At 40.4% G+C, this 27,669-nt stretch overlaps 1 protein-coding gene across 1 annotated transcript in view; it reads left to right on the forward strand.

Annotated features, from left to right (window-relative positions):
* Positions 1 to 1,883: 1,883 nt before the first annotated feature.
* TNRC6C (trinucleotide repeat containing 6C) overlaps positions 1,884 to 27,669 on the forward strand; it is a 104,470-nt gene continuing 78,684 nt past the window's right edge. Inside the window, exons 1-2 of the mRNA XM_025363097.1 lie at positions 1,884 to 1,910; positions 2,714 to 2,735. The gene's annotated coding sequence lies outside the window, so the exon portion shown is untranslated. The remainder of the gene's footprint in view (positions 1,911 to 2,713; positions 2,736 to 27,669) is intronic.

The raw sequence follows: 27,669 nt of genomic DNA on the forward strand, positions 1-27,669 counted from the left end.
GCTTGGTTTTTGTTCACTTTTTCCCTAGATTTTAGCTTCAGCCTGATAATAGCAAAACCATCACTCACAGGGGTTGCCTGTCCCTTATAAGAAGGCTATAAGTGCAGATTTCTTGGTGTCTCTGTGCCTTTTAGCATGAAAACATCCCTGGAAGGTATCATCTAATATAATGAATAATCATTTTCCAAACTGGATACACGTGCACACCTCCTTTAAAAACAGTGTTTTCTCAACCTTGATTGAAAATGGAGTCACATCTGGAAGCTTTAAAAACTGCCAGTGCTCGAGTTCCTTTCCCAGAGATTTCCCTGGCATGGGTTGCAGCCATTGGAGATTTTTGAAACTCTTCAGGTAATTCTGAAGGACAAAGACTGAGAACCACTGTTTAAAGAAAAATATTCATTAAGACACACCCACCACCATGTAATTTAAATTTTTCTTATGATAGTTATTTAAATATGGATTAGCTGACACTAGATTGAAATTCCTTATGCATGTAGTTGTATAGAAAACACATTTACAAATTAAAAACTCCAAAATTAATAAATTCAAAACATTCATGGGTGGATGATGATGTTTTGCTAAGACTTTTGTGTATGTTTTTACTTCTGCATAGTGTGTTAAATCCTTGCTGTCTGTATCAGTCTGGGTCCAACTGGGATTTAGAAACTAGGAAAGTTTGATTTAAGGAATAATTAAACTGTGATAAAAGGGTAGCTATAGAAAACTATATGGTACCTAGGCCTGAGGAAAGTGCCCAGGGAAGGACCAACTTTGGAAGGAGGCCCCTCCCCAAGGCTAGGGAGGATCACAAGGGACAAATCTGTGGATGGGGTGAGTGACAGAAGACCTGAGCCCACAGTGTCTGTGTTGAGATGGTCATGAGAAGATGACACTAGACCACACCAGAGCCACAAGGTTGCTGAGAAACCGCCCATGCTGGGCCCATGGCTGGAGCCGTTGCAGTGTGGCCTCACACCCACACGCCTACCCCCTCTTCCCCCAGCAGCTAGAAACAGCAGAAGGGCACCTTCCTCCTGCAGTGTCCCTAGGGTGCCCTCTACTGAGAAAGCTCCATGTTGTACTCACTGAAAGGAGATTTGTTTAAAGGAACTCTGTCATTATTGCAGAGCAAGTGTTTAAGGGTGACCTTGGAGCAAATAGTCGATGACTCGGTCACTGACATAACACCCTATCCAGCCAAACTCCTTTACAGGTTTTCAGCACTAGCTCATAGGCTGCTGTGACCCCTTCTGAGCAGAATTGCTCTATGTTGTGTCCCAGTGTATCTTTATACTAGCTCACCATGCTGTGTGGAGTCTTTAATAAAATTGGCTTATCAAACAAACATAATTATAGCGTGCATAAGAATCACCTCCAAAGATTCTGATTTGGTTTTGCTAAGGTGGAAACTAGGAATCTATGTTTTTTAATAGGTACCCCGATGATTCTAATGATGGTGGTCCCTGAGATAGTACTTTGAATAATACTGGTCTGTGTTTCTCAAATACAGACTATTTGAGTGTAGGAGTTGTATCTTACTCCGTATCATGCCCTTATCCCCAGCAATGCCTGATGATGGGTTAGTGTTCAACAATGTGGGCTGAATGAATGAGACAGCTGGCTACTGAAGAAGTCAGGGCAACCTGCAGTGCTGTTAGGGAAGTGTCCCTTTCTAGCACCTTTTCAGAGGGTCCTTCTGTATTCCATATGCGAAATTCTGACTTAAGACTTGAAGCAGCTAATACTTTTTCATTGTTTGACTTAACATGATCATCAAACTTATACTAGTTTTCTTTGTATTTAATAGGGAGAAAGAGCAAGAAACACAAGAAGAGGAACGTTTGATGGAAGAAAAGAAAAAGAAAAAGCAGGAAGAAAAGAAAAAGAAGGAAGGTGCTCAGAAAAAGGTTTGGCTGAAGTTCCTACTTCATTGTCTTTGTATCATTGTGTGTCTCATTTGCATCATCATAGCCATTACATGACAAAGTTTCATTCTGTTACATTTTAAATCAATACGCCAAGTCTATAATTATCAAATAATAGATATTCTGCCGGTGAAATAAATACAGGTGACAGCCATAAATGTCTAACTTGGAAGTGGAAGTGTTAGAGCTGTGTTTTAAGGAAGCTGTGTTTTAGTTGCTGGTAGTAACATGTGTCCATGTTGTTCTACTTAAAATGAACTGTCCTGAACAACCATGTCTAATAAATGAAGAAAGGGCCATTCAACTGATCTTATTAGAAAAGCTAGAAATGTTTGTTTGTTTGTTTGTTTGTTTGTTTTTGCAGCTTTGGCAAATGTTCTTTTATGAATCCTATTAGTAAAAATTAAAAATAAAAGCCCTACTGTAAACTTTATAGTCAAGCTTGAATTTTTTGGCATTTAAAATACCAAGTTATGCCATTTGTCTTTGTTCTTACCTAGTTTAATGTATCTTGTAGTTTAAACTGTATACCTGTTAGAGCCTGTTAAAATTACAGAGTTTAAATGAGCTCCAGATAGAATTTTGTGCCTTTAGATTAATATTGATATGAAATCAATGGCATGTAGACAGTTACACATTTTTCCCACTAATAAATTGTCATAAATTAACTGGGCAAAAACTCATTTTAAAAATTTTCAATACTAAAAGTTTGCTTATAAACTTTCATAGATGTGTACATTCTACACATTATTCCTAAAGAGTTTCTTTCTTTTTTTTTTTTTCAGGCTGCTGATCAAAAAACCAAAGGTAAGTTTATTTATGTTTAGGGGGGTACATATATGGTGGTACCAAAATTTTTATGGTCAGGATGACTTTTTTTTTTTAATTGATGGTTAAAAAATGAGAATCTAAGCCTGCCTTTGAAACTATTTTTTATTATTCATTGTGAAATTCCTCATTTATCACTGGTTTTACATCCACATCTCATTGGCATTTGGTTAATCAGAAATGCCTGAAGAATGTTATATTAGCTTTCCAAGCAATGCTTTTACATTTTCTTTTGGTTTGATTTCCACCAAACAGGATTGAACTGATAAAGTTGATTCAGTTTGAATAGGAACAATGAAAGGATGTCTGCATTTTTTTAAGGTTCCAGTTTCTCATTGCCAACTATCCTTTATAATAAAAACGGTACATTCTTTCTGGATTCCCTCTTTGCTTATTGATATGTAAAAGATTTCTCTTTTTATCCTTCAAGTCCAGAATTTGCTGGTTATCATAAAAGGTGTTGGTGGAAACACACACATTTCTCGCTGTAACTCAGGCACTCCTGTGATGTGCTGGAGATTCAGAATGAACGAACGGAAAGCCACACTCCAAGCCTCTTCATTTTATACCTGTATGTTATTTCCCAGTGGTTAAGAGCATACACTCAGGAGTCACATACACTAGCTCTGTTTAATTTGGGACAAGTTACTTCACTTCTTTAGGCTTCAGGTATCTCGTATTTAAAATGAGAAAGGTAGTGAATGGTTCATACCTCATAAAGCTGTTACAAAGACTTAATACAATTATTTGTCAATTAAAAATAAAATGTAAAAGAAAAAAGACTAATTGAGATCATGCAGGAAAATGGCTCAGTACCTACCATATAACTGGTGCTCAGTACAGGTTCACTATAACTGTTATTCTGAAGTTTTTATTTTCCACTGGACCATCACATGTACACAACTGTACATGTAGACACATGCACTCTCACAGGTAATACTGTGCTTTTGTGAGACATTTATAGTTTTCAAAGTTAAGGTTATATATATTATCTCATTTGAACTTCATAGTTGAACAGGAAAGGAATTCGTTTACAGATCATCTCCTAGTGTGAATTAAGAGGCTGGTTCTTGCTTAAGAACCAGTTAATGGTAAAAACAAGACTTGAGGGAGCCCAGGTCTCTAAGCCTCTAGACTACAGTCACATGAGCAGCATAGCAAAGAGGACATTTTTCTCTCTTATACTCTCAGAAGCACTGTGAATTTACATAACACTTTTCCAGAAGGGTTCTAAAGGGTTATTATGGTACATAGTTGTGTATGAATTTATGATCTTGAATGAAAAACAATGGTTTCTTACTATTGTCATTTCAAAATACAGAATTAACTGTTCTGGATCATCCATTTCTTCTTTTTTTTTTTTTTTTTTTGTTTTAACATTTTGAATTTTTCAGTCTGATTTAGTACCAGCTATATTCTTCATCATTTTCATTGTTTTCTCCTCAAGTAGTGACAAATTGCGTATTACTGAATAGTGATTGTGAATTATATTGTCCCACCACTTTATGCAGAGCTATTATTTTCTATTACTGTTCTGATGAGAATTTTCTTTTACTTTTTTTTTTTTTTTTTGAGATGGAGCCTTGCTCTGTCGCCCAGGCTGGAGTACAGTGGCGTGATCTCGGGCTCACTGCAACCTCCGCACCCTTAGGTTCAAGTGATTCTCCTGCCTCAGCATCACCCCACCCCCACCCTGTAATTTGGGATTACAGGCGTGCATGGCCACACCTGGCTAATTTGTATTTTTTGGTAGAGACAGGGTTTCACCATGTTGGCCAGGTTGATCTCGAACTCCTGACCTCAAATGATCCGCCCCCTCCTTGGTCTGCCGAAGTGCTGGGATTACAGGCGTGAGCCACCATGCCCGGCCTCTGTTGAGAATTTTCATTGGTAACTCCAAACGCTACTGGATTTTTCTCTTATCCTTCTGTATCCTCTAAAATACTGTTCCTTTGGGTACAGTTTATCGGTAACTACTAGCTAGCCTTAGAATGGGTTGTAGTAATAATTAATGTCTTTCCAAACAAAAGAGGCTTTTTGAATTATAAATAATTTAACAGTACTGCTAGGTAATTCATTGATGAATATTAGCAGCATCAAGGTTTACGTTTTTCTCAGACTCTTCATTATCACTGATTCAAACCAAAATTCATTGCCTGAGAAATACTGGTTCCAACTTTCTGACTAGACACTTTTGTCGGGTGACACAGGCTGGCCTGACTGTACATATGATACATGTTATAGTACTAGTATTAGTGTTCACATATAAAATTGACGGTTTTCTAACATTCTAGCGTTTTGACTTCCCTCCCTTGCTCCAGATTGTGTGTCCATGAGGGCAGGGGCCACATTTGCCACAAAGCAGCACCCAGAAGTCTCAAGGCCCTGCGTTGTTTGAATATAGGAAAGTGTTTAGCAATTTGAGAGAGTTCAAGAGTTGGATACTCTTAAGAGAGAGGCTACAGTTATAAATTAGATTGTATAATATACTGAATCAATTAACACTGTAGAAGTTTGAATAATTTTGGTTTTGATAATTAGCTCAAACTAGACCAAATCAATTAGAAATTCCCTTGCTCTGCAGTATTATACACCACTCAACTAGTAGTATTAGTAAAGCCATGCCCCAATTATTTAGCATTATATTTGACTTAATTTTCTCAGTAATAGAAGTGCTTTAAATATGGGTTTGTTTTAAACATTTTCAAGAAACGTTTTAGAATATATGGCATGCTCATCTATGATACCCCTCTACCTTCTCCTGGAGAATATTAGCTACTCTAATCCATTCTTAATAGATGAGTCTTCATTATAGCATTAATTATACTTAAAAAAAGTTTGCATCTGGCTATAACCATCAAACTTGAACTATGAATTTTTATTTAAAAGACTAATGCTGAACTGAAGCTAATTAGAAATATATCTTTTTTGAATAGCTTAATCTAATACATAGCATGCTTTCCTACCCTCCCCCCACAAATTTGAAAATTAGCTTTCTAGAAAGTCTGCGTTGTAAAATTACCACTAAACAGAAATTTTGTTCCTGGCTATCTTTTCAAATTCTGACCTGTGATGTCTTTCTTTGGGTCATTTTCTTTTTAAGATTCAGGCCAAGTGAGTACGTTCATGTGAAACACTATGCTGCCAACATTCATACCCCCTGTCCTACCCTGATGTGATGATGGGAACCACGTTATCTGTGCAGCTGGGAGATACACTGTTATTCAGCCCTGGGGGTTTTCACTCAAATAGTTGATTCACTTTGGCTTTCATCAGTTTCCTCCTCTTGACTCCCCCTTGATTTTCCTCTATGCCTCTGAGTCTGCAAACCCTCCAGTGGGGTTGATGTCCTGCACTCTTAAGGAATCTGGGCATGTTTCTATACCTGGAGGCCTTTTCCTGGATTGTCTCAGACTCTTGTCGTAGTCAACTTTTTCTTAGTTTTCCCTCCTGTGATGAAAAACAAAAGTTACATATTCTCATTGAAAATAATTTGAGATTAAAGAGAAATTAAAGTTCACTTGAAATTCTTCTATCCTGAGATGTTTACCCATTAACAGTTTATTACCCATCCTTGAATGCGTCTCTCTATGAATTCATACACATAAATATATATTTATATGGACTCTCCACTGCTCCCCCACAGTTAGCACTCCTGGATCCCTATCCCTTCAAGGAGCTGCACCAAGCAATTTGAAAACCTCTGTGGGAGCCTATTCATAAACAAACTAGCCCTTTGTAAATTCCACTGAATATTGTCTTTGCATTGGTGACCAAAGAAAGAGACAGCCGAACACGGTGACCTGTTACCCTTAGTGAGACCCTGATGCTCTCATACTGGGGGAAAAGGGAATCAGATATAATCCTGTTGCCGTTAACTTGTACATTGTAGTTCTCTGTGGAGTAACTGGGGTCCAAGTGTCACTTCCGACTGGCATGGGTTTTATGACCATCATGAGTAATCAGTTTTCTTTATTTTCGGCACTGCCCTTAATTTAGCCACAGGTAATAATAGCTTTATTTGTGATGTGATGACTTGGGAGCCTACGTTTTCAGTATTGTTTTCTGAGTATTTTCATGGATTGAGTGAGGGTTTTTTTTAATGATTAACTATGATAATTCTCATAAATGTGAAAATTTAATTCAGTGGTTTTAGCCACATTTAAGTTCATAAAGTAGATGTTTTCGTACAAAAAGCTCAAAGTTAATCTTACCGTGTATGAAAATGAATATCTTCATGACCCATTGTAGTTCATGCTCCATATCATTAATGAATTATGATTTTTTTTTTTTTTTTGGGAGGTGGAGTTTTGCTTGTCACCCAGGCTGGAGTGCAGTGGTGCAATCTTGGCTCACTGCAATCTCCACCTCCCAGGTTCAAGCGATTCTGCTGCCTCAGCCTCCAGAGTAGCTGGGACTACAGGTGCACGCCACCACTAGCTAATTTTTGTATTTTTTCATAGAGACAGGGTTTCACCATGTTAGCCAGGATGGTCTCAATCTCTTGACCTCATGTACCGCCCGCTTCAGCCTCCCAAACTGCTGGGATTACAGGCGTGAGCCTCTGCGCCTGGCCTGAATTACGATTTTTAAGTCATGTACATGTGAATTTATACTTTTTTTGAGAGAGAGGGTCTAACTCTGTCACCCAGGCTGGAATGTAGTGGCACAAACACAGCTCACTGCAACCACCACCTCCGAGGCTTAAGTGATTCCCCCCGCCTCAGCCTCCCAAGTAGCTGAGACTACAGGTGCATGCCACAGTGCCTGGCTAATTTTTGTATTTTTGTATACAGACAGGGTTTTGCTGTGTTGCTCAGCTTGGTCTCACACTCAAGCAATCCACCCACTTTAGCCTCCCAAAGTGCTGGGATTATAGGCTTGAGCCACCAGCTCAGCCTAAATTCATACATTTAATTAGTATCCTAATCTTGTTTGTAAAGAGTATAATATCAGTTTTGCAGTGAGGTATTAAACTTTACCATGCGTTCAGTTTGTAATTGGTAAACAAAACCTCTAGGTTCTTTTGTTAATAATGTAAGTCAGTTGAAGCTGTAGTCTTCCGGTAGTCTTCAATTGAGTGATGGAGGTTTTAGAGTCACAAAGTATTGGCAGTGTGCTTAGGCTCATTCTAAACATATAAAGTTTTCTATCAATCAGAATGAAAAGTAGTGAGAATTGAGGTTTATAGCATATCTTCCCAATTTTATAGTCATACATAGAAATATATGTTTTTCATGTTTTTTCTACAGCCACATAATGGGGCTGGAGACATAAGTATTCTGTATTTGTTATCAGTGTAATTATTAATTTTAGGAAGGAACTTAGACACTTAGGATGTTTTTAAGGCTGAAGGAAATGCCTAAGAAATTGATTGTATGAGATATCTTCAGGGGATGGCATCTTTTAGGTTTTGAAATATTGGATATTTCTTTCTTTGGCTATGTTGTTTTATGTTTGAAGTGTTTATTTTACTGTTAAATTCCAAGGGGGACATGTAATAAATATTAAATTTTTTCCATGGAAACAAAAGAATGTATTAAGATGAGACATTTAAAAAATATATAGGTTATTCAAAAGGGTAAAAATGTATTGCCAGAGCCTCCAAGTAGGTACATGAACGTGTAAGTTCTTGAACAAATTGTGAAAGAAAGGAAGTGAGCCTGGTGAGCAAGGAAGGCTCCGGGGGCGCTTCCCGAGGGCATTTCTCCTGAGTCTCAGACAAAGTGAAAGTTCACATCTCTGTTTCATATAACTTTTCACTAAAACTTTAAACACAAAGGCAGTTTCTAAGTTTAGACAAAGTTACAGTTTATAACTCTAAACGATGCTGACAGTCTGCTTTCCAAGAAATCATTTGTTACCCAGACCAGTTTCTTTTCTGTGTGTGGTTTTTTTTTTTTTTTTTGGAGACAGAGTCTCACTCAGTCGCCCAGGCTGGAGTGCATGGCTCGATCTCTGCTCACTGCAAGCTCTGCCTCCTGGGTTCATGCCATTCTCCTGCCTCAGCCCCCCAAGTAGCTGGGACTATAGGCGCCCGCTCTTTTCTGTGTTTTTTAAAAACAACTTTATTGAGTTATCGTTGACATTCTATTTAAAGAGAACAATTAGATAAGAGTTGGCATGTATTCACCTGTGAAACCATCACCATGATCAAGATGACACCCATCATCCCTGAAGGTGTCCTCCTGACCTTTTCTGATCTATCTCTTCTGTCCCCACCCTCCCCCCATCTGTCTCTAGGCAAACACTGATCTGCTGTCTGCCTCTATAAAAGAGTTTTTATTTCTAGAACATCGTATTGAGGGACTCCTACATTGTGCCCTTTGGCCCCTTTCACACAGTGTATTGCTTTTGAAATTCATCCATGCTGTAGTGTGTATCTGTAGTTCATTCCTTTTTATTGCTGAGCAGTGTTCCATTGTGTAGGTGTATCACAGCTGTTTATCCTCTTCATTCTCCTGTTCATGGACATCTGCATTTTTCTAGTTTTGAGCTATTGAGTAAAACTTCTTTGAATATTTATGTAGAAGTCTTTATATGGCTGTATACTTTCATTTATCTTGGGTAAATGCATATGATAGGTGTATGTTTCATTTTTCAAGAAATTGCACAGCTCTTTCCCAACGTGTTTATACTATTTCACAGTTCTACATCTTCACCAATGCGTGGTATGGTCATCTTCATAATTTTCACCATTCTAATAGGTATGTAGTGGTATCTCATTACACTTTTAATTGGCATTAACCTAATGACTAATGATGTTGCACCTTATTTTCATGTGCTTATTTGTCATCTGTACATCTCTCTTGGTGAAGCGTCTTTTGAAGTCTTGCCCATTTTTCATTGTTATTTATTTTCTTTTTCCAGATTGGTTTCTGATAGTAAATTGGCCTCTAGAGATGGGCAGAAAGACTCATCACTACAGCTTAGTTGTCTACATGCCTCAGTCATTTCCCTTCTTTCTGTGTGTGTAGTTACTTGTAAATAGTAATACCAGAAAATATGCACTTTCAAAGAGAATCACATTTTATCTAGATTTTAGCATAACTAAAGATTACATTAATAAATGAGCTAAATATTAGTCACATTTTGCCACCTAGAGATGGCTAGTTAATTCATTAATTAACTTAAACAGTTAATAAATACCTGTTAGATGGCAGAGATCAGTTCCCTGTTCTCAAAGAAGAAAACCACAGACACTGGGGTTTACTTGAGGGTGGAGGGTAGAAGGAGGGAGAGGAGCAGAAAGGATCACTGTTGGGCACTGGGCTTAATACCTGGGTGATGAAATAATCTGTACATTAAGCCCCCATGACATGAGTTTACCTGTGTAACACACCTTCATATGTACCTCCTAACCTAAAATAAAAGCTTTTTTTAAAAAGTTCCCTGTTCTCAAAGAGATATTTTAGTGGGAAGAGCCAGGCAGATAAGCAAATATATGTATATGCAAATGAATGCAATAAAATGTTCTGACATTGTAACTTATTTATCTCAGCCAGGTATCAGTAGGTCAGTATAAGCATTTCATGGCCAGTGGCGGGTAGGGGAACAGATGCTTCCAGGTGTGAGAAGTCAGGCTCTAAGGAAAGTACAAAAAGGAAATTTTACAATGTTGGCAGCAGAGGAGCTGCTGAGTGAGGTGGCAGCCGGTGGTGCAGTGAGGACCCAGCAGATGGTCAGTGAGGTTGATTGTGATTTATTTATCTCACTCTTTCTACCTGAAAGGATTTAGGTTTGGTCATCTTTTCATCAAATATTTGTATCTCTATAAGAAAATACACCTATTTTTAAAAGTAAGTGAGAATTGGAAAAGGAAAATACTGATACGAATGAGTTAAGTGCATACTAGAGCTGGGCCACTCCCAGTTGTGCCCTAAGTTTGCTATGAAAGCAAGGACAAGGAAGGGTTGCCTTATCCCAGTCATCTTAAACCCATCCAGTAGGTCATTAAAACTGAGCCAGCTACCCCAAAAAAGAGTTGAAACTGTTTTTCAGCTCTTTTGAGAGAGGTGGAATGTGGGAAGCTGGCTCATACAGTCCTTGAACACCTTCCTAAGGATTTTAAATTATCTTGTAGACCAGAGTGGGAGCAGTTGGAGAGTTTTAAGTGGGAGAGTGACATCATGAGATTTGTGCTTTAGAAAGATCACTGAACATGCAGAATTGAAGATGAATTAAACAGGAGGAGAGAGAGGGCTGGAGGCAGCAGGTGCAGTTAGACCAGTGCACAGTTCAGACTCCAGCTGACTAGCTAAGTGGCAGGGGTAGACAGGGAAGGGTAGTGATGATTGATAGAATAGGCAGAACTTAGAAACTAAGTGGGCTAACTAATCATTTGTTCCAGCAGATATTTATTGAGCACCTACTATTTGCTTGGTACTGTGCTGATTGGCTGATTGCTATGGGAAGAAAAAATAGAGATACACTTCCCACTCTCATGGAGCTGAGTCTTATGAGGAATGGGCATAAATCTCAACCACAGTGATACATGTATCCTTACTAACTGGGATGGTGACTGTGTGACAGCATCAACAACGGAGCCCAAACTTGGCAGGAGTTGTGGAAGGCATCCCTGGGTAATGCAACATGGAATCTGAAGGGTGAACAGGACCCAACTAGGCCAGGGAACACTCCTACATAGAGAGGGAACAGCATTTGTAAAGAGCCTGTGGCCGGATGGAGTATGACATTTTCCGTGAACTAAACAAACAGGAAGCTGTGAAATAGGGTATGAAGTGAGGCCAAAGCGAGAGATGGGGATTGGTCTACCATGCGAGGCATCAAAGAGGAGTTGTGCTCTTTTGCCTAAGAGAATAAGAAGGCTTTTCCAAATCAGTTTGAAATAAGGCCAATTTTTCTCCTCCTGCACCAGCCTTGTCTTACTAAATGTTGGAGTCGTTTAACTTTGGCTCCCTCTTCTGGCAGGTTGTAGGATTCTGCACTTTCAGAAGGAAAATATCCTAGGATTACTGCTATTTCACAATTTATCAGTCCTGGGAGAACACATTTGAAACAGTTCCGCTTATCTTCTGTGTTTCATGAGATTTAGGATTTGCCGTTTGTTCTGAGAGCTTATTCAGTTCAGGATGATTTAGCATGAAAAGAGATGTGGTCAAGAAGGAGTTAAGGGAACTGACAAGCTCTGCACCCAGTGGACTTTCTTTGCTTTTAATGTTTTGTCCGGTGTGTTGCCTCACTTGGAGAGTGTTATGATCAGTGTTTCAAATGAGAAGATTATAGGACAGCCAGTGTGCATTAATGCTGTCTTGATTACTCAGCTTTAACATATGCTGTTAGCAACATTTTCTAAATTGATCTTCTAAATAAGCCTGTTGTTTAAAAAGAACTTAGATATACTTGCATATATGATAATAGTACATTTTCTTACAGCAGGAGTATCCAAGGGCCAAAGCAACCTTTTAATGAAATGATTCTTACTGTTTATAGTCATTATTAAAATAATTTTGCTTTCTTTTAACATTTATGTCATCTAATCTGTGATGTATTGAGAGTGGCATTTAGTACCTTTTAGAGAGGTAGCTATAATATGCTAGAATAGAAAATACCTCTGAACGGCATTTTTCATTAGCAGCAGACACTAAGTTAATGTAGTTTGTAGTTAATGAGTCTGTGCTCATTTTGAGTTGGGCTCCAAACGTTGCCACGGTGATGCATCAGCCAGAAGCATCCACTGAACAAACAGAAGGCACCGCTTTGTATCCCTCCGGGACTGCTGATGAGCACAGCAGATGGACCCTCCGTACTCAGAGCTGTCTTCTGCTCCCATCCCTTTGTTCTAAGGCAACTTCTCGCCACAATGTTTGCTGCTGTATAGGCTGCAGAAGAAATGGTAATAACAAAAATATTCCTTGGAATCACTGATTATGTTGGCACAAGAGAATAGTTCTCTTACGTAGTCACATTTGCAAACAATCTTATATCTGAGTAAATTTAAATTTAAAATGTTAAACTCTGAATCTTTTAATATATATTCTGAAATGGCTAGAGTTACTGCTTGATTTTTGACAATTTTTTTCATTGTGTGGGGGTGTCCATGCATAAGAGAAGTTCTATGCTTTATCTTACAAAAGCTTGTTTCTTAAGTTCCGAGATGATATTAGTCATAGGACACATCGATTCACAGAGGTGGAGCATGAATGAGGAAACCTTGTTATGTTTATACACCAATTGTAAGCTGCATTCAAATTTCAGAAAGAAGATGTGTTAAAATGTGTAGGTTAAAATGTCCCTCCCAGTTAGCATTTACCTATAAAAAGTTACTTTTAAAATATACCGCTGTCATCCATTTCACACCTACTTGTTATTATACTTTAGACTGATGGTGGCAGCCCAGGGGATTCTAACTGAGGGTCCTTTTAACAGTGATACCATTCTAAGGAAACAGTGATATTCCTAGCTCATACCATGTCCTGTGATGCTGTCTAGGTAGATGGAAGATTTCAGTGTACTACTTGGGCCGGGCACGTGGCTCATGCCTGTAATCCCAGCACTTTGGGAGGCTGAGGCGGGTGGATCACCTGAGGTCAGGAGTTCCAGACCAACCTGGCCAACATGTCAGAACCCCATGTCTACTAAAATTACAGAAATTAGCTGGGCGTGGTGGCGGCCTCCTGTAATCCCAGCTACTAGGGAGGCCAAGGCAAGAGAATCGCTTGACAGGAAGCAGAGGTTGCAGTGAGACGAGATCATGCCATTGCACTCCAGCGTGGACAACAGAGCAAGACTCCATCTCAATAATAAATAAATAAAACTCCATGCTAAAAAAGTCTATACTCTTAACCAGATTTTGACTGAAGAATATAGAAACTAGCTGTTACAAGCAGAAATGGGTTTAAAATATGGGGGACTGGGTGCGTATACAATCACTGAAAGGGCTAAAGCGGGCTAAACTCCAGGCTGACCCTCAGAAATGACTCCCCAAGGAGTTCCCTGAGGAGCTGCTACCTCCAGGAAGAATTGAGAGGCCCCACTGGCTCTCGGCTTCCAGAGCACAGTGCCACTGCCGCAGACCAGGGGTCAGGAAGCAGCACTAACACTGTCTCTCACAGCCACGAAAGGAGCAGTTGGCAATGTGGCCCCTGCACAGAAACTGCCACTGTCTCCAGTACTATGCTTACAGGCCCCCACAGCCAGTACCTGCGAGGTCACATGCACTCACATGTAACTGGGGGAACCAGATCCTTAGCCTCAGCTCTCCTTGCAGGGAGGCTGCATAAGCTGTGTGCCAGGCTTGTGAGTCCTGCACCAGGTGTGCCTGTGGTGGTGGGTGGGAGAGAACACTTTGACTACTTGCTTTGTAAACATTTAAAAAATAATGGGATTGCTGTTCATTAACGTTCATCTAGTGCCCTAACACTTTCCAAACTGTTGGAGATAGGAGAACCAAATTAAGGGGGGAGGTTTAGAACCAGACTAAGATCTAATCCTCCATTCCTGAGTACAGCTGTCATTACCTCTTCTAAATTACCGCAGTCTCTGCCTTCCTTCCCTTCTTTAGGTCATTCTCTGTGGTTCTTCGTTTAACATGATTATTTAACTTCTGTGGTTTCCATTGCTTCTGAGAGAAAGAGGATTATTATAATATAAATGCTTACTGTGTACTAAGTGCCAGTCACTCTTCTAAACCATTCTTTACATAGATTAGCATTCAGTCCTCAAGGAACTCTCTCAGTAAGGGATTCTTAGCTCCCTTTTATCCCCCTGCCTTTGCCCGCATGTTACGGATGTCATGACTGAGGGATGGAGAAGCTAAGTAACTTACCCAGGATCCCCAGCAAAGAAGTGGCAGAGCTGAAGTTTCAACCCCAAGTCCATACTCTTAGCCACTGCACTCCCTCTCAGGAGAAGTGTATGGAATTGATAAAACCCCAGTTCTGATTGGTGATGATCTTTGCTGGGGGAAGGTGGAGTATACAGTCAGGGAGGGAAAGATAGGTGGGACTTTGGTGGAATGGGGACATTTTATTTCTTAAGCTGGAGATTGACTCCATGGAGATTTGTTAATTATTTGGTCTTTATGCCTTTTTAAAAATGTCTTAAATATTTCTAAATAAATTTTTAAAGAAAAGACTGTGTTGGTAGTATGACTTGGGTGATTGAATAAGATAGAAGCACCTCAGCGTGCTCCCGCTCCCTGCTCCCCTGCTGTGTTCAGTCCAGGGTGAGGAATGTAAGGTGGATCATAGGGAACTTCTTTTCCCATGTTGCGTTCCTGCTGGGGTGGAGGAGCTGAACAAGGAGGGTACCACTGCCTCCTCCCAGCCACATGGCGCTGGCGTCTGCACAGGGTCTCAGAGACCTCAACAGCTTGAAGTGCTTGTTGAGCTCAGACAACCCATGACTGCACAGCTGTTCAGCTCACCATGGGTTAACAATTGTAGCAGCCTGTCTCTAGAGTTTCTCTCTGAAACTGGAAGCTCCAGGCTTCTCCTAGTGTGGCAGCCAGGCGGGAACACTGAGGAGTATCCATCCATGGAACCACCCAGTGCTCTCCCACTACAGGTCAAGTGGTACAATCCAAAATCCTTCCAGGGTCTCTGCCTACCTCTCCAGCCACGTGAAACAACCCTGCTAGGCTTCAACCCCCGAAGGCGAGAAGCTCTTTTCCATTTCAGGGCCTTTCCATGCACTGTCTAGGCGAGTGGGAGTGAGTTTGTAGGTACAAGGTGCGCACACACACACACACACAGACATACTTTACCTCGCTAACCCTGACATACTTTTTCGGGCTCTGCTTAATTGTCACTTTCTCAAAGGAGCTTACTGAATCCCTAAATTAGGTTCTCTTGCCCCACTGTTCCTTTTATCATGCTTACAATATAATGTGTAAGTTTGTATTTGTGAAATCATTTTAAAGATAATGTCTCTTCTACTATATGATAAACTATAAAGACAGGAACCATGTGTGTGTGTGTGTGTGTGTGTGTGTGTGTATGTTTTGTTTTTTGAGATGGAGTCTTGCTTGTTTTTTGAGATGGCCTTGCTCTGTCTCCAGGCCGTAGTGCAGTGACGCAATCTCGGCTCACTACAACCTCCACCTCCCGGGCTCAAGTGATTCTTCTGCCTCAGCCTCCGGAGTAGCTGGGACTACAGGCGTGCACCACCACGCCCGGCTAACTTTTGTATTTTTGTAAGTAGAGATGGGGTTTTACCATATTGGCCAGGCTGGTCTCAAACTCCTGAGCTCGTGATCTGCCCGCCTTGGCCTCCCAAAGTGCTGGAATTACAGGCGTGAGCCACCATGCCCAGCTGGAACTGTATTTCTTTTTTTAGTATACTCAGTATTCACAGTGCCTGGCACAGAATAGGAACCCATTAAATATTTTCTGAATAAGGAGAGGGTAGGTGAGGATGCTGACATGTTTTGGGGGATGGAGCGAATGATAGGCAGATTGCATGGGAAAACAATGAGTTTGAGCCCTTATTTACCCTGCTTTCCTTTTTTTTGCAGCACTTAATACCTGGCGAACCATGTCTCTTACCTACACATCATGTTTATTATTGACCTTTGACCTTTTTTCTCTGCTAAGATATGAGCTCCACAGGGCCAGGAATCTCTTGTTTGTTCATTGATACAGCCCAGAAGAGGCTGAGCTGTAGAAAACCTCTATTTATTGAATGAATGAGTACCTTCTGTCTCTGTAAACTAGAAATCCAGGCCATAGTTGAGAGAAGCTGGATGGCATCAGGATTCCAGAGTGCAGGAAAAGTTTTAAGCCGTTACAGGAGGGGGGTTTTGGCAGTCCATGTTAGGTTAGTGAGAGGAATTCTTGGTGGCAGGGGGTGCTTATGCTAGTGTTAGTAGGTAACAGCTCATTGCTGTTTCTGAGACTACGTGTGGCAGTGTCAGGTGGTCTGGAAATGACTGAAGGTTGAGATGATACAGAAGCATGGATAGCAAGCATAGTGAAAGGAAGGAAGGTCAGGGGCCTTGGCTGTTACAGATGGCAATACTGAAGTGACTGAGCATGATGAGACTCAAGCCAACTAAAATAGCTAGGAAAGAAGCAGAGAGAATGGGGTTGCAGCCAGGACTTGAGAAAGCTCAGACCCTAGCAAGGGTAGACTGGAAGCTAAGGAGGCTGGGTCAGCAAGGCAAGTTCCTTCTGTCTTGGTATCTTAGAGATGACAATGTAGTAGAAAAGTCTGAAAAGGAGCTCCTTCGAAATAAAGTTCTCCAAAGTCTGAAGGGACAGCAGTCTGAACTTCGTGTCCATACTGTAGCCTGTCGTTTTAGAAAAAGCAAAATGTGGGAATCTATCTGTTTGGCCCTGTTATGACAATACTACCTGAAAATTTTAGCTGAAAGAAAATTCTTGGAAAGAAAACTGTTTTAAAAGACTGTTGCTTTCTTATATAAAGAGTTACCATCTACCTTTTCACCAGCAGATGTCGCTCTCATTTAAAAAACAAAAGGCAAAAGTTTACTAGGCAGAGAGTAACCAGAATTTCCAGCTTGCTGAAAGTTTTTTAAAATTAAATATATAGTTATTAAATGGTTGCTGTCTTAATTTTTCTTAAATAAAACAAATGATTTGTTGAAAATCATGAAGAACTAAAGTTCCCATTGCCTTCCTGTATTCTCTGGCTGCATGAAAATGCTGATGTGTAAAAGGGTAGGTTCCCATGTGAGTCCCTATCTTTGAGGTATGGCGCTAGAGTCAGGTCTTTTTGAAGAAGGGGAGTGTCAAGATTGCTTTGATACCCTGGTTTTTTGGACAGTAATGGACCCATAAATGAGGATCTGAAAAGAGTTTATGGCTAGACAAAACAAATGCCCATTTAATTTATCTGTGGTGTAAGAATAGATCCAGATTTTGAGATCCTCCACTTATCACTTGAGATTGTTAGGTGGCTGCTTGATTCAAAGATCCAAAAAGTACCGGCTTAAGTCAGAGAAGATTTATCACTACATAATATAAAAGAGACCCAGAGGTACAGCTCAACTGGGTCAGAATTCCCCATTCCTCTGTCTGTTGCTTTGCTGAGTGAGGCCTCTCTTCCCTTTTCTTAGGGTCCAGGATGACCTGTAGACTACCAGCCATAGCATTAGCGTTGCAAGCTGGAAATACCACTGTGAGAACAAGTATGTGGGTAAACTGAGTGTGCCATGCTTGCATTATACACCAGGGCCCTTGGTCTTTTTATTAATTGAATACATGCTTTGTGGCATTTTTTTTCTGTTTGTGAAATAATGTGCTACTACTTTAGTGTAGAGTAAATAGTTGTTAGGGAAAATCTCCCACCTGAAAAAGCTTGTGATCTGTCACAACTTCTAGTTTCTCAATCTCTGTTTCACTTTCAGTCTTTATGAAAACAGGTAATTATTTAATGGTTTCAGAGAAACTAGCTTAAACTTTATCCTTTTCAATAAAACAATACCACTTCTAGACCAGCACCATTCAATAGAAATAATGCAAGCCACAAATGTGAGCCACATAAATCATTTTAAATAGCCTAGATGCATCATTTAAAAAGTAACAGGTAGAATTACTTTTAATAATGTATGTTTAACTTGATATATCCAAAATATTGCCATTTCAGTGTGAAATCAACAGAAAAATTGTTAATGACGTATTTCTCTTTTTTTGGTACTAAGTCTTTAGAATCCAGTATATGTTTTTGTTTGTTTGTTTTGTTTTGTTTTTTGGGTTTTTGTTTATTTGTTTGTTTGAGACAGAGTCTCGCTCTTTTGCCCAGGCTGGAGTCTGCTCACTGCAAGCTCCGCCTCCCGGGTTCACGCCATTCTCCTGCCTCAGCCTCCCAAGTAGCTGGGACTACAGGCGCCTGCCACCACGCCTGGCTAATTTTTTTTATTTTTAGTAGAGATGGGGTTTCACCGTGTTAGCCAGGATGGTCTTGATCTCCTGACCTCATGATCTGCCCACCTCGACCTCCCAAAGTGCTGGGATTACAGGCATGAGCCACCGCACCCAGCTTAGAATCCAGTATATGTTTTAATACTAAGTACCTCTCAATTTAGACATCAAGGCTCAGCAGCCACACTTGGCCAGTGGCTGCTGTACTGGGCAGCACATTGTCATCCCTCCTCTCTTCAGTTGTCTGAGATTTCCAGTCAGTTGCACAAGCTTTAAATACTCTGTGTGTCTTCTTTATTTCCCCAGTTCATTGTTGATTCACTTAAGTGAGAAACCTAAGTGCTCCAGTGCCTTCCTACAGCAACCAACACAGTCCTGGACTCAGACTAGGAAATTCTTGTTTGACTTTTGGATGCGTTCAGTGTGAAAGAAAGCTTCCTTCAAGCAGCACTGTCCAGTAGGTAGTTGAAGAAGGAGGCTGGACTTCGAGCTCGAGGGCAACACTGGGACAATACTCAGGCATCAGTAGCACAGAAATGATGGTCAGAGTGGTGAGCATGGACAACCTCTCTAGAGAGTCCAGGGCTGGAGAACGAGTACAAAGACTTGAAGTCCATTAGCGGTGAGAGGGCCAGCAGAGCACAAAGATGTCTCTGAGGGACACAGGAGGGGCGTGGGCCGCGCATTCAGACAAGCTTGATGTACTTGTACTCATTCACTGATCCTGTTGTGCTTGTAGCTCAAGGCTATTATATAGTAACAGCACTTGCGTTTCTAAGAGAGTAATTTCATTTCTCCTAACTTAATATGTTCCTGTTTCTTCTTGATAAGTAGCATCATTTTAACTTTTCATTCAGTAATCATAAAAAAGATTATTTTCACAATTGGAGAGGAGACATGGAATAGGTTGTTTAATTATTTATTTTTTAATTTTTATTTTCTTGAGATGGAGTCTCGCTCTGTTACCCAGGCTGGAGTGCAATGGCGCAATCTTGGCTCACTGCAAGCTCTGCCTCCCTGGCTCGAATGATTATTCTGCCTCAGCCTCCAAAGTAATTGGGATTACAGGGGTATGCCACCATGCCCAGCTAGTTTTTATATTTTTAGTAGAGATGGGGTTTCACCATGTTGGCCAGGCTGCCTTGAACTCCCAACTTCAGGTGATCTGCCTGCCTTGGCCTCCCGAAGTGCTAGGATTAAAGGCGTAAGCCACCACGCCTGGCCTATTTATAATTTTTTTAATTAAAATAAAACAACACCTACATAATAAGACTTTGGTATATATTACCAGGATTTCTCCTCTAGAAGGTTTCTATGTCTGATAATCTAATATTACAAGTGGTTTCTGTTCCCTATACTAGTATCTGGCCCTTTTCCTGTAGGTCTAGCCTTTGGGCCAAAAAGATGCCCAGGGGCAGTGAGACTCTGACCAAGGTCATTCCCAGAATTTTAGACTTTGCTGACCATATGGAGTTTTTTCCCCATCCTTTAAAAATGTAAGGGGCATTCTTAGTTCACCTGCCAGTCCCACCCTACTCACATAACAGTTATTCAGGGTGGAAAGGGAAGACTGGTTAGGAATACTTTGACTCTTAAAAAATGAGGCTGCCTTAGATGTAAGATTGACTACACATAAGGCATCAGGCAGATAGCACACAGGAAACCATATTCCATGTCCAAATGTCTCAGAATTTGGTGGTTTATATTGAAAAAAGGACTGATAACATTCATTTATGATTTGCTTCCTTCTTCCCTTCTGTAGCATGAATTCCTTTTCCTCTGAAGGTTTTGAAGAAAAACAACCCTGAATTTGTCCTTCAATCATTTAAGAAAGATTAGCAGCAGCATGGTGGAAGAGCATGGTCAGAGATGTGAGTTCTGGTCCCAATGGCAGCTGGTTCAGTCATCTCAGCCAGATAATCTCGGCTGCCTGCGTCTGCAGATGAGGGTGGGACTGGATGATTTCTGAGGTTCCCATCAGCTCAAATTCTTTGCTCCTGAGTCCTTGCCTAATTGTTTCCATCAGGTTTTGAGTTCTGGTGCATTTTCTTCATTTCCAGTCTTTTGAAAGGCAAAATGACAGGTAGAAGTACAAGTGCAGTTGGCACTCCTTATCTGTGGCTTCCGCATCCATGGATTTAACCAACTGTCAATCAAAAATATTTGAAATATAAATGGACAGTTGCATCTGTACTGAACATGTACAGACCTTTTTTTCTTGTCATTATTCCCTAAACAATACAGTATAACAGCTATTTATATAGCATGTAAATTACATTAGGTATTATAAGTAATCTAGAGATTATTTAAATATATAGGAGAGCTAGGCATGGTGGTATGCGCTGATAGTCCCAGCTATTTGGGAGGTTGAGGTGGGAGGAACACTTAAGCCCAGGAATTCAAGTTCAGCCCACCCTGGGCAACACAGTGAGACCCCATCTCTAAAAAAAAAAAAAAAAATTAAAAGCAACAAAAAGTATGTGGGAGGATGTACGTAGGTTATCTGCAAATAATAACCTGTTTTATATCAGGGACTTGAGCATCTGTGGATTTTGGCATCCAAGGGGGTTTCTGGAACCAATCCCTCTTGGATACTGAGGGATGACTGTACTTTGACTTTTATAGTAGCTAGCAATCCAATGTCAGCTATTTACAAAAGAGAAGCTGGGTTTTTCATCACAAAAATTTCTGTAGCTTGCTAATAGTTCTCTTTTTTTATTCTCCTCCTCCTCTTCTGCTGTTGCTGCTTTTGAATTTTGTAGTAAAAGAACCAATATTCCTAGCTTTCCAAGAAGCACTTGTTGAGTCTAGAATAAAACTTTTGAGCTGGGCACAGTAGCTAACGCCTGTAATCCTAACACTTTGAGAGGCTGAGGTGGGTAGATTGAGTCCAGGAGTTCAAGACCAGCCTGGGAAACACGTCAAAAACCCATCTCTACTAAAGATACAAAAAATTAGTTGGACATGGTGATATGCATCTGTCATCCTAGTCACTTGGGAGGCTGAGCTGGGAGGGTCACCTGAGCCTGGGAAGCCAAGGCTGCCGTGAGCTGTGATCATGCCACTGCACTTCAGCTTGGGCAACGAAAGTGAGACCCTGTCTCAAAAAACAAACAAAAAAGCCTGGCCGGGCACCGTGACTCACGCCTGTAATCCCAGCACTTTGAAAGGCCAAGGTGGGTGGATCACCTGAGGTCAGAAGTTCAAGACCATCCTGGCCAACATGGTAAAACCCCATCTCTACTAAAAATACAAAAATTAGCCAGGCATGGTGGTGCATGCCTGTAATCCCAGCTACTTGGGAGGCTGAGGCAGGAAGAATCACTTGAACCCAGGAGGCAGAGGTTGCAGTAAGCTGAGATTGTGCCACTGCACTCCAGCCTGAGCATCAAGAGCAAATAAAACTGTCTCAAAAAAAAAAAAAAGCAAAAACAAAAAAACCTTTTGAGGCAGATACATTAAAGTGTGTGAAAAAGTAATTGCTAGTATGTTGATTGTAATTTTAAAGTACATTGAGTGGTTTTAAGTTTACCAGACAAATGTCTATGTATTGTGCTCTCAGTTTTATTTGGAAAGTTGCTATTGTGAAAGAGACAGCAAGTTTTCTTCTCTGTCGTGGGTTGTATTTCCATTTTTTATTAATAGGCTGTATTATTTAGAGCAATTTTAAGTTTACAAAACAATTGAGCTGAAAGTACAAAGTTCCCGTGTATTCCCTCTCCTTCCCACCCCTAGTTTCCCATATTTGTGTGGAACATTTGATACAACTGATGTTCCAGTATTGATACTGTTTTTTGTTTTTTTGTTTTTTTGTTTTTTTTAAAGACAGAGTCTTGTTCTGTTGCCCAGGCTGGAGTGCAATGGTGCGATCTCAGCTCACTGCAACCTCCGCCTCCCAGGTTCAAAGACTCTTCTGCCTCAGCCTCCTGAGTAGCTGGGATAACAGGTGCACTGCGCCATGACGCCCAGCTCATTTTTGTATTTTTAGTAGAGACAGGGTTCACCGTGTTAGCCAGTGTGGTCTCAAACTCCTGACCTCAGGTGATCCACCCACCGCGGCCTCCCAAAGTGCTGGGATTACAGGCATAAGCCACCACACCTGGCCAATACATTATTATGAACTAAATTCCACAGTTTACATTAGGGTTCACTATTTGTATTATACACTCAATGGGTTTTGACATGCACAATATTGTGTATCCATCATTGCAGTTTCCCTGCCCTAAAAATCCCCTGTGCTCCCCATAGTCATCCCCCACTCCCCTGGCAACCACTGATCTTTCCACCATCCCTGTAGTTCTGCCTTCTCCAAAATGTCACGTAGTTGGAATCATACGGTATCTACATACTGTGGATTTTCTACATACTGTACTTTTCTGATTGGCTTCTTGAACTTAACAATATGCATTTTTAGTTCCTCTATGCTTTCATGACTTGATAACTAATTTTTTTAAATCACATAATGTTCCATTGTCTGAATGCACCAGTTTATCCATTCACATACTGAAAAACATCTTGGTTGCTTCCAGTTTTTGACGGTTATGAATAAAGCTGCTATAAACATTTGTGTGCAGGTTTTTGTATGAATGTAAGTTTTCAACTCGTTTGGGTAAATACCTCTTAGCTTTTCTGTTATTATAATTAGCTGAAGGTCACTATCAGGAAAATATATATCTATTTATATTTGAAGGCCCCTATACATTTAAGAATCAACTTCAACTTATAATAAATAGGTTCTGCACCTTTCTTTAAAAAGAAAAGATATAATGGATGTTCATTCCATATAAAGGTAAAGAACTTTAAAGTCTCAAGTAATTACAAAAAGTATTTCATGTCTATATCAAGGCCGGGGAAGTAGGAGCGAAGACAGGCTGGACATAGGGAGGAGGAAATCTGTGGACCCTGAAATGCTAGCCATCACAAAATTAAAACTGCATGTCGTGTTCTCTGGGTTTCACTTAAACCATAGGCTTTCAGAATTAGAAGAAGCCTTAGGGTGTCAGCTAGTCTAAACCTTTCATTTCCAGATGAGAAAACTGAAGTCTAGGGATATGAAAATTACTGGAAGTGAATCCAAGTTTTTGAGGTCTCTAGCCTTAGTGGTTTTTTATTTCATCAACTAGTTTCTTTATATTATGTTGCTGTCTCTGTATTTTTTAAACTTTATATGTTTGAGAAAAACACTCCTTCAACATTTATGTAGCACTCACTGTTGTCAGGCACTATGCTGCCATAATTTACAGCCTAGAGAAGAAGACAGTCATTTAAAAAAGTAATATACACAATGCTGAGTGCTGTGCCAAATACCGGGTACTGTGGATGTTCAGTCAGAAGCACCTAGACTGGCTTAGGTGAGTCACAGGAGGTTTGGAGAGGAAGTGACATTTAGTCTGATATTTAAAGAACAACTAGGAATTGCCACATTTTTTTACTCTGACATTATCAATTGTATTATGCACTATTTTGTGTACCACTAAGAAAGAAAAAAATAGTTAAACTGATACATTCATTGTCAGTTATAACGTGCATCCCAATTTCAGAAATGTTGAAATGTTAGGAAATGTGCCCTAGAATTGATGAAACGTGGTGGTTAGATGAAGAAGCAAGCAGCTCACAGGGGAGTTTAGCACTTGCTGAACCTTAAAGCTAAGTCTGGGGAACTGGGAGTCTTACTGCTCAGGACCACGTGGACCTTGCAGAGAGTTTGGATTTTATTCTGAGAACGTTACAAGACCTCAGAGTTTTAAACCAGGGAAGAAATCTGCATTTCAGAAGGATCACAGTGGCTGCAGTATAGATGGTGGATTAGAAAGTCTCTTATAGTGTTGCAGCTAAGAGATGAGGGTGCCCAGGTTCTGATGGTGACAGTTGGAATGAAAATAGATGGATGAAACTGAGTGATATTTGAGGGTGGAGGGTATTTAGGAGCTATTAATATAAATGACAAGGTTTGGTGATTGATGAGATGTAGGAGAGATTGAAATATTCAGAAGGGCGAGGCAAGAAAGCTGATGAGTATATGGGACATGTTGATTTTGAACTGTATCAAGTATAAAAGAGTGGACAACGAAGGCATAAAAGGAAACCTGCCAAGGGGGACGGGAAATACAGCATGGAGGAGTAGACAGGCAAGAAGGCAGGAGTGGTCATCGCTGATAAAGACAGCTCAGGGGTCTTTTGGTCTAAAGACTGAGGGGTCAAAAGATAACATGGCCTTGGATTTTAGCAGCAAGGAAGAAATTATGTCCTTGGGTAGTCAGTTTCCATGAAGGTTTGCAGGAGGACAGGAGAGAGTGGGAGGAGCTGGAGGAGAATGTGGAGTCCAGGAGAGAGGTGATTGTTGCCATTTGTGAAGAGATTAAAGATTTGAACGTGTTCAAATGATAATGAGAAGGAGCTAATTACAGTAGCCAGACAGTCCCTGGGCCAGTTACAGGTTGGAAATGCAGTTTCTTTCACTCCGCGCACAAACACAGCAACCCTCTTCTTTTTTATATTCGGTTCCCTCATTAAAACTCTGGCTAGAAAAAAAATAGAGAAATATTTGTAAAGCAAGGAATTGATCCAAGACCCAATCTTATGTTTTGGGCCTTCATATCTACTTTGGAGAGAGTTGTGAGTTGAAGACCCAGGACACGCAAAGTCCCTAAGATAGGATCCAGAGGTTTGGAGGGTGCCCCCTTGCATTGCCTCTTTGACCCCATTGATTGTGAGACATATCAGTATTGCACATACCATTAAGAAAGGAAAATATGCTGCCTGTGCACTGACATGTCATCCATTATAAGACACATCCCAATGTAAGTGATGGTAACCTGTGAAGGGATGTGCGTCTTCGAGTTGATGGAATACAGTATTAGCCTTAGATAGGAGTAACAGATGTGGGACAAAGAACAGGGTGACACTCATATCTGTAGTGACAGAAACTTGAAGTTTTTACTTGATGGCTTTTATTTATTCTGCAGAGTAGTCAAGTTCATTTTCTGGAGATGGGGAGAAGTGGGAACAAGGAGGTAAAGGCATTAGGAGTTCAGGAGTGGAAGATCTTTAAATGAATTGTTGACAGCACTGGAACAAGGCAGACCCAGGAAGTTGCAGGATTGACAGGAAGCAATGAGGGTGTTCTGAGGCCGGGACCATGCATTCATAGTGGTACCAAACTGCATGTCACATGATTTTCTTGAGAGCTACTTAGCAACCTGAGTCAGGAAGTAAGGAGAGTAGACAGTGGGTTCATCCAGGACTAAGGACTTGCCAAGCATTGGTGACAGCTAGACAGTGAGGCAAAGACCTGGAGGATACTGGCAGTGTAGACATTGTAGTGTTCACATGGTAGATGGTCAATTCCACGTTGAGAGACAAAAACTGCAGGTAGACTGGAGCTGACAATGTAAAGGAAAACAGTACCGTATCATGAAACACCCCCCATTGTTGACTTAAAGTATTTTTTATTGTTTCTTCTACATAAAAGGTATGTACAGAACTAGGTATAAACTCATTTTGTACATAGCTTTTTTCAACTATCAAACCAGTGATGTTTACAAATTGAGTAGAAAACCAAAAGTGTTTTCAAATAACAAGATAAATGTAATGACCTGGATAATGATGTTTTGTGTACAAGATGAGGTGGAACTCTGATTATTGAGGCGCAAGACTCTTTTGCACTTTACATGTCGGCGTGCAGAGTTACTACTTGAATCACTGTTTGCATTTGGCATGCTTATTAGTAAACTCTATTATTAGGTTATGACCCAACTCTTCTGCTCCTTTTTTAAAATTTAAATTACTATGAAATCTTTGTTTATGCAACTGTAATATGATTTTGGACCTTCACTTAATGCAAATTCATTATTCGCACAGTAGGCCCAACTGCATTCAGTAAATCTGGCAGAGTGTGGCGGTACTACAGATGCCAGACCACAGTTGCTGACACTGAAATTCAGTAGTACAATCATACCTTGCTTGACAGAGAGATACGTTCTGAGAAATGCATCGTTAGGCTGTTTTGTCACTGTGCAAACCTCGATGGTATAGGTTGCTACTCACCTACGCCAGGTGGTAGAACCTTTCGCTCCTAGGCTGCAAGCCTCTACAGCATATTACTATACTGAATACTGTAGGCAGTTGCAACACAATGGTAAGTATTTATGTTATCTAAACATAGGAAAGGGACAAGAAAAATACACTATTAAGAATTTTTCAAAGGTACACCTGTATAGGGCAGTTAACTATGAATGGAGCTTGCAGGACTGAAGTTGCTCTGAGGAGTCAGTGAGTGGTGAGTGAATGTGAAGGCCTAGGACATGACTATACACTTAGGCCACACTAAACTTATTTTTAAAACTTTTTTTTTTCAGGAATACAGCTTTTTAATTTTTTTTAAGTTTTTTTTACTCTTTCATAATAATACTTAGCTTAAAAGATACATTGTACAGCTGTACAAATAATATTTTTCTTTATATCCTTATTCTCTAAGTCTTTTCTGTGTTTAATTTTTTTTTTTTTTTTTTTTTGAGGCGGAGTCTCGCTCTGTCGCCCAGGCTGGAGTACAGTGGCGCGATCTCGGCTCACTGCAAGCTCCGCCTCCCGGGTTTACGCCATTCTCCTGCCTCAGCCTCCCGAGTAGCTGGGACTACAGGCGCCGCCACCACGCCCGGCTAATTTTTTTTTGTATTTTTAGTAGAGACGGGGTTTCACTGTGTTAGCCAGGATGGTCTCGATCTCCTGACCTCGTGATCCGCCCGCCTCGGCCTCCCAAAGTGCTGGGATTACAGGCTTGAGCCACCGCGCCCGGCCTAATTTTTTTTTTTTTTAAACTTTTAAACTTGTTAAAAACCTAGATACAAACACACACACAAGCCAAGGCCTACACGGGTCAGAATCATCAGTATCACTGTCTTCCACCTCCACATCTTGTCCCACTGGAAGATAACATGCGTGGAACTTTCATCTCCTGTGATAACAATGACTTCTGGATATCTCCCGAAGGACCTGCCTTAGGCTGTTTTACAGTTAACTGTTGTTCGTGGTGGTTTTTTTTTTTTTTTTTTTTTTTTTTTTGAGGGGAT

Source organism: Theropithecus gelada, chromosome 16 (genome assembly GCF_003255815.1).
Source record: "Theropithecus gelada isolate Dixy chromosome 16, Tgel_1.0, whole genome shotgun sequence".
Taxonomy (NCBI): Eukaryota; Metazoa; Chordata; class Mammalia; order Primates; family Cercopithecidae; genus Theropithecus; species Theropithecus gelada.